Source organism: Mustela nivalis (assembly GCF_964662115.1).
Source record: "Mustela nivalis genome assembly, chromosome: 4".
Classification (NCBI taxonomy): Eukaryota; Metazoa; Chordata; class Mammalia; order Carnivora; family Mustelidae; genus Mustela; species Mustela nivalis.
In genome coordinates, this window is record NC_139023.1 from 69,435,200 (window position 1) to 69,448,026 (window position 12,827).

Here is a 12,827-nt window from a genome sequence, read left to right on the forward strand (position 1 = left end):
ATCAAATTTTATTTCCAATGTTTGATTCAGCAAAGTTGTGGATCAAAGCTGGCCTCTTAGCAAGGCGACTCAGGTAAGTCCCCTTGCTTATCCGATGGGTTAAGTCCCATTAGGGACTTACCTGGTAGGCTGTCCCACTAGTGGAGATTGCTGAGAGGACAGGAAGAGGTTAAGACTAATCACACACAGAGGGCCAGTGTAGAGACCACTATACGTGTGAGGAAGAACTCACACAAGTCCCAAGGAAATGCCCAACTCTAGAATCCTCCCCCCACAGAAAGTATCAATGGTGAGTTACTATTAGCCAGGAAGAGAAACAACAACCAACAGAGAATGACCTCCTATCAGAAGAGATCTTGCCCTTTTGCCCTACGTCCCCTCTGGGTCCCAATTTCCATCAGTGAAAATCAGAAGGAGGCTAGAAGGTATGAAAACGTGAACCACACCTTCTTCCCCCTACTAGTCCCACAGGTCTAACATGAACTGGAGGAACATATGAAGATGAGACTGGGATTTTAAATGGACTCCACAGTTAAATCATTAGAAGCAGCCAGCATGCTCTAGGACCTGACACTCTGCAAATGAATCATTGCAAATGGTTTATGAAGGACGTGGTTCCAGAAACATTTCAGAGTTAGCATAAAGACATCTTAGATATCAACTGTTATGGAGGAGAAGGAAAGAGTCAATGACTGGTCAGAAAAGATTAATTTGTTTTGGATTTAAGGCAAATTCCTATTTTCATCATTTCATCATTTTTTGTCCTCTAACAATATCTTTTCTAGTTTATTCCCTTTCAAATCCCCCTTTTAAATAATCTATCACTTAAGGCATTACTATTATACAATATCAAGAATAACAAGAATTCTCATTAAGCTTTGTGTTGATGGCAAAGATCAATGTTTTTGAGAAAAATGATCAATTTCAAAGTTGGTCTTGGACACAGCCATCAATCTTAGTGCTTGTTTTTGTTTTGTTTTGTTTTTCTTTTTTGTCTCCACTTGTGCATCATATTCATTTAAAAGCCAGCCCTTAATCATGGTTTTACCTCCCACTTCACTGGGCTCCTCTACCACCTCCTAAGAACTTCTTTGAGATTTTTCCTGGGTATTTTTCCATCCTCTCTATGAAGCTCCATCAACTCTATCAGGCACACCCAAAGAGGTGCATTCCTGGGATACTTTTCCCTCTCCCATCAGGAAGCAAAATACCTTGACAGCCAGGACAACTGATGAATTCTGCATATGGCATGAGATTGAAATTAGCAGACACAAAAAGGGCACAGAACAAGCATTCAGACCCATCCAATTTTCAAATATAATGCCCCTGAGACATGGCTATGGCTTGTTGGTTTCCTGTTTACCCATGAACTTCAAAAGGGAAAATAAGTAAGAGCACCTAAGACTGTGGTTTAAAGCTGGGTAGATTCAGAACAGTCTAATCCTTCACCTGTTAGCAACGTGGACTCAGATTTCCTATCCCAGGGAGACTGCAGGTTAGCTCCTTCAGGAAATACCCAAGAAGAGGCAACACAAACACTAAGAGAACAAATGAAACTCTAACTCAGCTTTCCTGCCATTTTGCCCCAAGAATCTGCCCCAGGTTAAGTGACACCCTCTTAAAAACACTGTAACAATGTACCTTCCCCATGAATGCATAGCAGTAATATCAGATTACGGTTGACCTAATCAGGTCGTAGGACCCTGTGTGGCCAAACGTATGTTTGGGAAAATTTATCTCGTTCCCCCGCAATTTAATTAGTACATACTGAAATGGAATTAGAAACAAAGAATGTTAGATACTCCCAAGAACTTCCGGCTGGGTATCCATCTATCATAGAGAAAGTTCTTGATGAAGACATCAAGTGACTTGCTCTGAACAGCAAGGCTATGAAGGAATCCATACGCATTCCCATTAAGTTGTGAAGGTGCTATTCAGAGTCGTGGTGAACACAGATTCCTATGAAGGAATCCATACGCATTCCCATTAAGTTGTGAAGGTGCTATTCAGAGTCGTGGTGAACACAGAAGCACTGCCCCAACTAACAGTTCAGAGCGGGGTCTCTCCCCAGAAATGCCCCCAGTGGAAGGGAGCTATCTAGCACAAGATCACAACATCTCTGTGTGGGGGCTTGGCCTCCTTCGTTGGGAGTTGGAACATCCCTGAAACTCCATCTGGGCTGCAGAGCACTCACTCTCCAAGGGACGTGGACCCACTGGCTGAGGTCTCTGCTGACAACTGGGTCCCTCTTCACCAGCCCCCTCTGCCTCCCTTACTTCCAGCATGGCTTCCTTCCAGTACGTATCCTTCCGGAGAACACACCCCAGCAGGCCTCCTACAGGTGCATTTCTAGATCACAATCGGCTTCCCAGGGATCTCAACCTACAAAAACAGTCTCTTCTAGTACATCAGAAAATCCAGCCCTGGGAAACACATGGTCTTCACTGATGTAGATTATTGTAGGATTTATTTTAATTTAACAAGGCAGGCTATGAATCCCCAATGAATACCCAGAAGTTACAGAAAGTTATTTAGACAGAGAACCCTCTTTTTGTGTTGAACACCTTCTGAGACTGTTTGTGGAATATACTCTGGGGAACATGAATGCAATTCACTCTGGCTCACGTTAGAATATAATTGCTAAATTTACTCATGTCTGTATGTCCTGTAATAGCAAAAGATTGGAAAGAACTTAAATCCCCACAGAGGACTGCTTAAACAAATCACAGCAGAGCCACAGAACAGAATATTATGCACCCAGTATGAAAAAGTATCCAAGATACAGATTTTTAAGTGCAAGAAGCAAGGTTACTCAATAGTGCCTATTTTTTTCTTAGAAAGGACTGAACATGCGTTTATGTTTCCTTGTACATGCTCAAAATATTTATAAAGGTATGAACTAGGAAATGATAATAGTGGTTGCTTCCTTAAAAGGGAATTAAAAGCAGCTCAATCCCCTCTGAATTTTAAACCATGTCAATACATTACCTTTTGAAAAAATTAGAATATTAAAAATTAAAAGTGAAACACCACAAAGTATAAAATAGAAGATATTTAAATTCTTTAATTATACATGAAGAGACTCTGGAAGAAAAATGCATAACATCTCTACAAGGTTCCTTAGATTATGAGCTCCTTGAAGACAGGAACTATGTCTTCCTATTCATTTTTTCATAATGCCCAAAGCTTTGCAGAATGCCTGAACCAGAGGAGGCAGTCAATAATGTATTGTTTAATTGAATCCTACTGCTTCCATATGGCAAAAGATTTCAAGTAGCCCTTCTTTCCTTTCCTTCTCTTTTAATATTAAACAACAAAAAATATTTTTTTAATGTAGGATCCAGGGAAACTCCAGAAGTAGAGGAAGACTAGCAAATTCTTTTAACGTATTTTCCTGGTTTGGTTGTTCTGTTATTAGCCTATAGTCATCTAAAAATTATCTGGAGCTATGCTGTCCACTACAGTCACCACTAGCCATATGGGGCTATTTAACTATAAATGTAAATTAATTAAAACTAAATTAAATTAAAAATTCACTTCCTCAGTTGAGCTAGCCACATTTCAAGGGCTCAAATGCCACATATGGTTTGTGGTTACTTTATTGGACGTGGCAGATGGAGAACATTCTCACCACTGCAGAAACTTCTTTTGGACAGCACTCAAACAGATATGACAGACTTTGGTTTCAGTCCTATCCGGATTGAATTCCAACTTAATCACTACAACTAACAATAAGGTTTAATGGAGATTAACCAATCTCCCTGCGCCTCAGTTTCCTAGTGCCTCCCCTCACCAGGTCATTGTAAGGATCAAGTTCACTCGTAAACACTCATGTTCATACATAGAATAGGCCCCGACACACAGTGAGCACTCAAAAATGTTACCTCTCTGTGATTATCACCATCGTGAATGTGACACCTCAGCATGAACCAGGCATCATAACCCTCACAGTAAGGCTGTTCTACCCTTCCCAAAGGTCCCACAGAAAAAGTGGCCATTAACATCCTTACCTCAGTGTTATTGAAGTACCAGTCTATAGTGAATAAAGCATACATGAATTCCTCAGGAGGGCCTTGCGGGGAAAAAAAAATTGTTGGGTTGTGTGGTGAATTTGCATTCTGGTGCAAGCTCTATATTGGGTCAGATCCTGGAAACAAATATTTTCATACTTTGGAATGCAATAGTCTAGTTGGATATGATTTTAAAATTCTCACCAAGAAGACATCTGTCATACTTTGCCATGTAAAGAGCGAAGTCTACTACCAGCTAAACCGAAGGGGAAGAGGCAGCTGGGTCAGTCAAGGTGAGGTTTTTATAGCTGGTAAATGTGAATTAAATTCTGAAGAACATAACTCATGATGAGAGGAGAGAGAGAAGTGGAAAAGAATAGCCAAGGAACAATACCCCGGGAAAGGAAAAAGAGAGAAACGCCTCCTAGTTTTTGCCCTTCAAAAATCAAGAAATATTTTCCTTTTACCCCAGAGGGCAAGCCATTTCCTTGCTACCTTGTGGTTTCCAACAACAGAAAGCCACAAAGACCTGAATTTACTAGTAGCCAGTTTTGGCCTCTTTAGTGCAACTGTGCAGTAATCTTGATAGAATAGGATAGGATATGAAATATATATAACTTTAAATTCGGAAAATATGATAACTGTCTTTCTCTGTTTGACTTATTTCACTCAGCATAATCTCCTCCAGTCCCATCCATTTTGATACAAAAGTTGGGTATTCATCCTTTCTGATGGCTGAGTAATATTCCATTGTGTATATGAACCACATCTTCTTTACCCATTTTGTCTGTTGAAGGGCATCTTGGCTTCTTCCATGGGCTGGATATTATGGACTTTGCTGCTATGAACATTGGGGTGCATCTGGCCCTTCTTCAATGAATCACGGAATACCACATCAAAAACTAATGATGTACTGTATGGTGACTAACACAACATAATATAAACAAACAAACAAACAAACTCAAAAGTGGGAAGCTATTTTGGTGACTTTCTGACCCTTCCAGCATCTGTAGTTAAAGATCAATGAGCCAAAAACAAAACAAAACAAAACAAACAAAAGCATTCACGTGTGTGTTTTAGATGATTGCTCTTCTTTCAAATTCCTCGGGTATTTATATAAAAAGACCTATATAAAAATTATTCTTCATCAAATATCAGGCAGTTATTAGTAACCAATTTTCCAGTACTGCCTCTATAGATAACTGTTTAACTATTAAAGTGGACACTGTGATTTATGACGGCCGTAATGACACCATGTGATCACTCTGTGTTGTCACAGAAGACGTTACCTTATCTCCTGCAGCATGAGATGCTGTGTGACAATTTATAATGACGCACACTTCTTATTACCTGCTGATAATAACTTACCAGGGAAATGACAGCTTAATTATACAGCACGTCTCCTGCTGGCAAATAACTGGATTCCAGCATTTCTAGGGCTTCTCACCAATCCCTTACAGAAGCAAAGAGGGGTAAGATTACCGCAATCCTCAGAAATAACACAATTAAGTAAAGAAGTCTACGGCAGAGTAGATCTTTTAGATTAAATACGGATGCACTCGAGGCCCCATAATCCCTCAGCGCCCTGATTCCAGACAGTCTCAACCAGAGCTGGTTGTCGCTCCTCTAATGTTTTATTTTTCCCAGCTGATTAGGCCTCTGGTATCTCCCATTCCAAACACCCAGCATGTTATGAGAGGCATCAAGTGATTAATTCTGTACACCAGGTCCCTGAATCAACACAGTGGCAACAGATTTGCTGTAGTAGGCCCAAATGGCTGGTTTCTAAAGCATTACTTGCGGGCTCCTTCCTGAGGAGTAACCTGAACGTCTCAAGTCTCCACTGCAAAGCGGGAGTGCTTGTAAAAGTGGTATGGGCGGGGCGCCTGGGTGGCTCAGTCAGTTAAGCGGTTCAGGCCAGGATTCTGGAGTCCAGGAGTCCAGGGATGGAGCCCCACATCAGGCTCTCTGCTCAGTAGGAAATCTGCTTCTCCCTCTGCCCTTGGCCCTGATTGTGCCCTCGCTCGCTCGCTCACTCTCAAATAAATAAATTTAAGATCTTTGGGGAGGAAAAAAAAAAAAAACAAACAAACGCTAAGAGGCACTGTCTGTATTCATAAAATGTGCTTGCAATGGGCAGAGCGCTTGGACTTCTGAGTTGTATGGTGGTGCATGTGGCTGTTGGCCTTCTTTTCCCTGGACTGGATGCAGAACTTCTCTATCTCTGACAGCACTGCTGGTCTTTTCTCTCTGCCTGGGCTACGTGCAGTCACCTGGGACACGGCTCACAGAATGCCTGCCCCCAGATTTAGGACATTTCATCAGATGTTGTAGTTCTTTATCTGCCCTGGTCTCATGAAATATTCCTATTTAAGGAGTAGTTACCAAACTAGGACTATGAATAGTTTGTCATTCCTTTATTCTTCCTAACCTCTGCTTTTCATTTTTCTCTGCTTTCTAACCTTTGCCTTTTCATGTTTCATGCTCCTCAGCTTGTGCGTGTGCAAAGAAAAATGGGTAACATCAAACACGTAGTGTGCCCCATTCCTTCTATGAGATTACACATTTGTTAACAGAGCTTAAAAGTCTGACCCTTTCTCTTGGGTGAATTTGTACAGAATACCCCCAAATGTCTGCATTTTTGTAGACTAAAATGTCACATTTCTTTTGAAGGTTTTTTAGGGTTTTGTTTGTTTGTTTTGTCTTGTTCCCCCTGAGGGGGCTGACGGAGAGACAGACTAGGTGACTGCTTTCTGCACCAGAGCCATCCCATCCCTACGTAAGAGGCTGTCCTATTAACTTAAATGACTAAATTATTAATGAGAAGATTTTTGACAAACATGGAATGGAAGCAAATGAAACCAAAAGGTCTTGTAGAATATATCATCTGGGATAGAAAACAACACAGAAGATAATCTCCGTTCAGTTACAGAATGTGTTCTGCCCTCCAGGCAACTCCCATTAAATGTGTCACTACCCTGTGCTGAGACCACAGACATTCCTTTCTATAGACACAGAATTTCTCTCTTTGGACTTGTGTAAACAACAGCAGTGGCGTTCACTATCTTTTCTTTTACCAGATGCCAAGCAGACTACCGTCTTTACAGACTATTCACCACTAAAACGTTGCAATTTCCAAAACTATGGTTTATGCAACATGGAGCCTAGAGGCTCCTTGATAAAATCCCGGGCCTCCCTAATCTTATCAGAAGCACAGAATGGATTAAAAGCCTAGAGCACCGAGTGCTGATTCTGTCTTTAGACAGCCACATGACCTTAGCAGGTACTGTGTCTCCTAACCTCAGTTTATCTTTACAAATAAAGAAACCAGACTGGAAGGTGTCCAAAGTCCTTCTCAGTGTCTACGTACATGTATTAAGGTCACAGGTGGCTTATCAGCATATAGTCAAATCCATCCACATTCTATTAAAGTGCCACCAGATTTGACACCTGAGGGAATTCCTCTGTTCTAATCATCTTAATTTTCCAGAAGAGAAAGAAAGTACAGAGAAACTAAATGCATTTTCCAGTTTTACACCAAGAGGTAAAACTGGGGTTTACCATGTGTCGTCTTGGATTCCCAGTTTAAATCTTCACCAGTAGTCGAATCAGCTCACAAGGACTACAAGGCATGTGTTGTGCCTCATGCTGCCTATCCATATTAGTTTCAACTTCAAAACAGGTCTACTTAACCCTAAAATCAAGGATTATAAAATGCTCGGGGCTTACAATCTGATATGTACTGATCATAACTAAAGGGCCGTATTAGCGGAATTTGAATTGTTTTAATTCTATACCTTAGATCTAACTATCCTGTCCCAGCACGGCACCATCAGCAAAATGCTATGATTGCGCAATTTACTCTTCTACTTACTTCCAGAGGGCTACTTTCTGGATCAGAACAACTTAAGTAAACATGTCACCCATAACAACTGTGTGTCATCCTAAGCCACTGCCATTTTAACAGTCACCTCTCGACCTTGGAGGATGGGAAAGAGAAATTTCGTAAACCCCTTTACCCTGTGGCTAAGCCACAACACTCTTGCATTTACCCTGGGATCTTTGAGATCTTTGTCCAATGTGGCTTGATGATAATAATGGTAAATATCATCATGTATTTACATATCTACTGTTTCTTGGATGAATCACTTGGGAGAAGGAAAAATAATTAAAACCCCAGGCAGTTCCAAATTAAATAAAGAACCGATAAGACCAACTACCTTTTTCTTTGGAAATCTGTCCTACAGATTCTAGAGAAATAAGATGGTTTGTGTGGAATGTTAATCCATGTTCAGGAGCTAATGGCAAAACTGTAAAAACTCCCTTGGGAGAGAGGAAATTGTATCTCAGTTCAGCCAGACCAGAGTCAGACAGCCTAGGGCCAAAAGCAGAGGAGGAGATGAGGAGGAAGGTTCTAGCTGCTGTACCCTGCTTCCTCCCTTATTTTTCCCTGAAAAAGTAGGGTGAGTAGATGTTTGTTTCACTACACCTGTTAACCTTGACTGTTACTTTCTGGTTGGGCCTGGATTGCAGGGCATTCAGAACCTGGAAAATTGGCCACACAATTGCATAAGCCCATATCCTGGATCCAACTAATTGTTCTTCCCATCACTGCTATAAGACAGAAGGAGTACCCAGAACAAGGGACTGGGAAATATCTGCAGAGAAGATGGTAATCGACTTGTGGGAGAGTCATGCAGTTGTTCAACAGTATGGGCTCTTCAACCTGAAGGGAACCTCACCTCCACACAGTTGGGGGACATAAGCTAGAGTCAAGGGTTTTGTCTCTTGGCTGATAATGCTGGCCAATGATGATCTCAATTTAAGAAAGGGAAGTTTATAGGGAAGGATATATAGTGCGGTCTCTATTGGAGAAAGACAAAATTGAATAAAAATGTAGGCCAGATGGGAAAAACCAAATGGAACCAATAAGATAACAATCGAAAAAAACTAAAAAATACTTGGTAGAACATAAGAAGGAGTTTGGAAATATGAATCAGGAGCAATAAATATGAAGAAATAACTGGGTATAATAAATATTTTTTTAAAAAACCCACAAGTGATCAAAGTAAAGAGTTAAGTAGATAGACTGAATGTCAGAAATGAATACTGTTGGAAAGTGGCAGAATGAACCAGACTGTTAGATTAGGCAATATCCTGCAAAGCATTAGGAACTAAAAATTAGATGGGGAAAAAACAGAGGAAGAATGAAGTATAGATGGAAAATGAAAGTAGGAATTGCAACTCTGTCTACTTGCCCTCTGAAAAGAAAATAAGACAATTAGTGAAAATATAATAATAAAGATTTTGCTAAATGTTAAATATAAGACCTCAAAATAAAGATTAAGAGTAGAAAAGAAAATAAATTAAAAACACATCCCACTCACAGCCAGGCATATTTTAGTGGCATCCAAAAAGATTCAAGCCCTCCAAAGAAAACACACAAATGGCCAACAGACACATGAAAAGATGCTCAACATCACTGATCATCAGGGAGATGCAAATCAAAATCACAGTGAGGTATCAACTCGCACCTGTCCAAACGGCTATAATCAAAAACACCAGAAACAGCAAGTGTTGGCAAGGATGTGGAGAAAAAGGAACCCTAGTGCACTGTTGGTGGGAATGGAAACTGGTACAGCCACTGTGGAAAACAGTATGGGGCCTCCTCAAAAAACTTAAACTACAATTACCATATGATCCAGTGATTCCAATACGAAAATACTAATTTGAAAAGACAGATGCACCCTTAATGTTTATTGAAACATTATTTACAATAGCCAAATTATGGAAGCAACCCAGTGTCCACTGATAGATGACTGGATAAAGAAAACATGGTATAGATCTATAATGGAATATTACTCAGCCACAAAAATGAATGAAATCTTGTCATTTACAATAATATGGATGGAGCTAGAGAGTATAATGCTATGTGAAACATATCAGTCAGAGAAAGACAAATACCATATGATCTCATGCATACACAGAATTGAAGAAACAAAACAAATAAACAAAGGAAAAATAGAAAAAAACAGATTCTTAACTATAGAGAACAGAGATGGGTAAATAAAAGGGGATTAAGAGTACACTTATCATAATGAGCACTGAGTAATGTATAGAACTGGTGAATCACTGAATTGGACACCTGAAACCAATATAACACTGTATGCTAACTACATTGGAATGTTAAAACAAATTAAGCCAAAGAGAAACTTCAACCATATTCATTAAAGTGAAAGCAGACAAAGGTCAGAATGACGTCACGCTTCTTAAAAGCAACAACAGATGCAAGATAATGGATCAGAGTCTCCACAATGCTGAAGAAAAACTAACCTTGGACCTAGAATTAAGTACCTGGGTAAACCAGTATTTACATGCGAAGGCAAAGTTAATATATTCACAGGCATATAAAACATCAGAAAAATTCACCCTTTATGGCCCATTTGAAGTAATTTTTGGAAAAAGCAAAAAGATACAGGAAGCAAAGATAAGAAAAGAATTTAATGTTTACGGTTGTTTAAATAAGCAAAACTTACAAGGTACTGCTTGACACATAGTAAATACTCAGGAAAAATGAGCAACTATTATCTTTGTTTTCAGTATTCTGTTAAATAGTTGTGCAGAGGGGCACCTGGGTGGCTCAGTGGGTTAAGCCTCTGCCTTCAGCTCAGGCCGTGATCTCAGGATCCTGGGATTGAGCCCCATATGGGGCTCTCTGCTCAGCGGGGAGTCTGCATTCCTCTCTCTCTGCCTGCCTCTCTTCCTACTTGTGATCTCTTTCTCTCTGTGTCAAATAAATAAATCTTAAAAAAAAAAAAAAAAAAAAGTTGTGCAGATATTGACATCCTCAGCATTCTCCAAAACTGAAGGAAATGCTTTTTAAAGTTCTTTACTAAGAATGACATTACTAGGAGCACCTGGGTGGCTCAGTGGGTTCAGCGTCTGCCTGTGGCTCAGGTCGTGATCCCAGGGTCCTGGGATGGAGCCCCATATCGGGCTCCTTGCTCAGTGGGGAGTCTGCTTCTCCTTCTGCCCCTCTCCCCTGCTCATGCTATGTCTTAACCTCTCACTCGCATTCTCTCTCTCGAATAAATAAATAAAACTCTTAAGGAATAACATTTACTCAAGATTATTTAGCAGATATCATTCATTCGTTCCCACATTTGGAAGATCCCATTTAATCTTATGAAGCCTTTATCCAAATGTTTGATAATAACTTTCTCTGCATGCATCCATTAGCATTATACTGACAGATTTTCTAATATTGGACTATCCATGCAATCCTCAAGTAAATCCCATTTGATTATGATAAATGTCTTCCTGGTGGGGGTGGGGGGGGTGCCGTGCATTTTATTGTTACGTTAGCTAATATTTTATTTAGTATTTTAAAATGCTACTGATTTTTTGTTACTCTGTCTGGCTGTCTTGCTGAACTTACTCATTTTCATAGTTTGTTAATTTTCATGGCTTTCACTTATCAATAATGATAATTCTACCTCCTCCCTTTTAATCTTTATGCTGTTACTTCGTTTTTCCAGTGTGGTAGCACATGCTAGCTGAAGCATATAGGCTTTGGAGAGAGACTTATCTGTGGACCCTGGGCACAAGGTCTTGGTACGTCTTAGTACATCACCTGAAAAGTAGTTAAGAAAAGCACCTCAAGGAGTTTATGAGGATTCCACAAGTAGAAAGGCACGTGGCCAACCATAGATGTTAACTATTGAAATATTTACTAAATATTTGTTATTGCATCAAATATTTTTTCCTCTACCCTTTCTTCTGACTCACCCACCAGGTCCAGAGGTTTCACTTTCACTTACTGGAGGGTGTGTGATGTAATAAGCACTGGGCGTTACTACGCAACTAATGAATCACTGAACTCTACCTCTGCAACTAACAATACACTCTCGGTTAATTAATTGAATTCAAATAAAATAAAATAAAAGAACAAGGGATACCTAATCCCATCGTAGAAGTTTAGGAAAATCTCCCCAAGAAAATAATACGAAAATGAAACCTCTGGACCAGGTGGGTGAGTCAAAAGGAAGGGTAGAGGAAAAAATGTTGGGATACAATAATGCATTCCCAAGGAGGGACATGCATGCCCACATCCTTCGCCAGGACAGAAAGCACAGCATGTTTAGAGAATGGACAGCTGTTCTGTAGAAGTATACTGGTTGCCAATATTAATTGTTCCAGTAGATAACGATTTGATGAAAGGAATTATGTTTGGTTCGGTTTTTTACCCCTCAGAGTACTTGGCAAAGAGCCATGCACTGAAAAAGTGCTCAGTAAATATTTGCTATTTTTAGGAAGGTTTCTGGTCCACTGTAAGCCTACTTGATTCAAAACCATAGCCTGGGAACCAATACTTTACAAACTGCAGAGGCTAAGAGTAATTTGTCTTGAATTAAGAAAGGTCAATATTTAGAAGAGAAAGGCCTCAATATCAAATTTAAATCAGCCATCATAAAACCATAGGTCTCAAGTTTTAGAGGTCCTTCACAAAACAATGAGAAGAGTCCAGGGGTAAAGTCTAATGATATAAAATACAGACTCTTAAAAATCTGACATCTGGGATTACTGCAAGTTTTAAAGTGACCTAATAAAGTTCTTATGACTATGTATTTGTTTCCTTGGATTCTCAGGAAAAGGAGCACTAAATAAATTAAATATTAACAGTACTCCTATTTTTATAAATTTCTTTTCATCTTTTTTGTATTCTGAAATAATTTTTTTCAAAATACTTGGCAAATAGAATTTGAAAAATGAAAAAAATTTCTATTCAATGAAATTTAGAAAGTAGAGTGTGGGGCT

General features: G+C 39.6%; 1 protein-coding gene across 8 annotated transcripts in view; it reads right to left on the reverse strand.

Annotated features, from left to right (window-relative positions):
- Positions 1 to 12,827, reverse strand: part of IL15 (interleukin 15) — an 82,576-nt gene that overhangs the window by 58,509 nt on the left and 11,240 nt on the right. Inside the window, exons 3-4 of one of the 8 annotated variants that reach the window (XM_082728481.1) lie at positions 5,379 to 5,463; positions 4,011 to 4,072 (exon numbers count right to left, since the gene is read on the reverse strand). The exons of 6 other annotated variants lie outside the window; for them this stretch is intronic. The gene's annotated coding sequence lies outside the window, so the exon portion shown is untranslated. The remainder of the gene's footprint in view (positions 1 to 4,010; positions 4,073 to 5,378; positions 5,464 to 12,827) is intronic. One more of the 8 variants, XM_082728485.1, reaches the window with a different exon arrangement.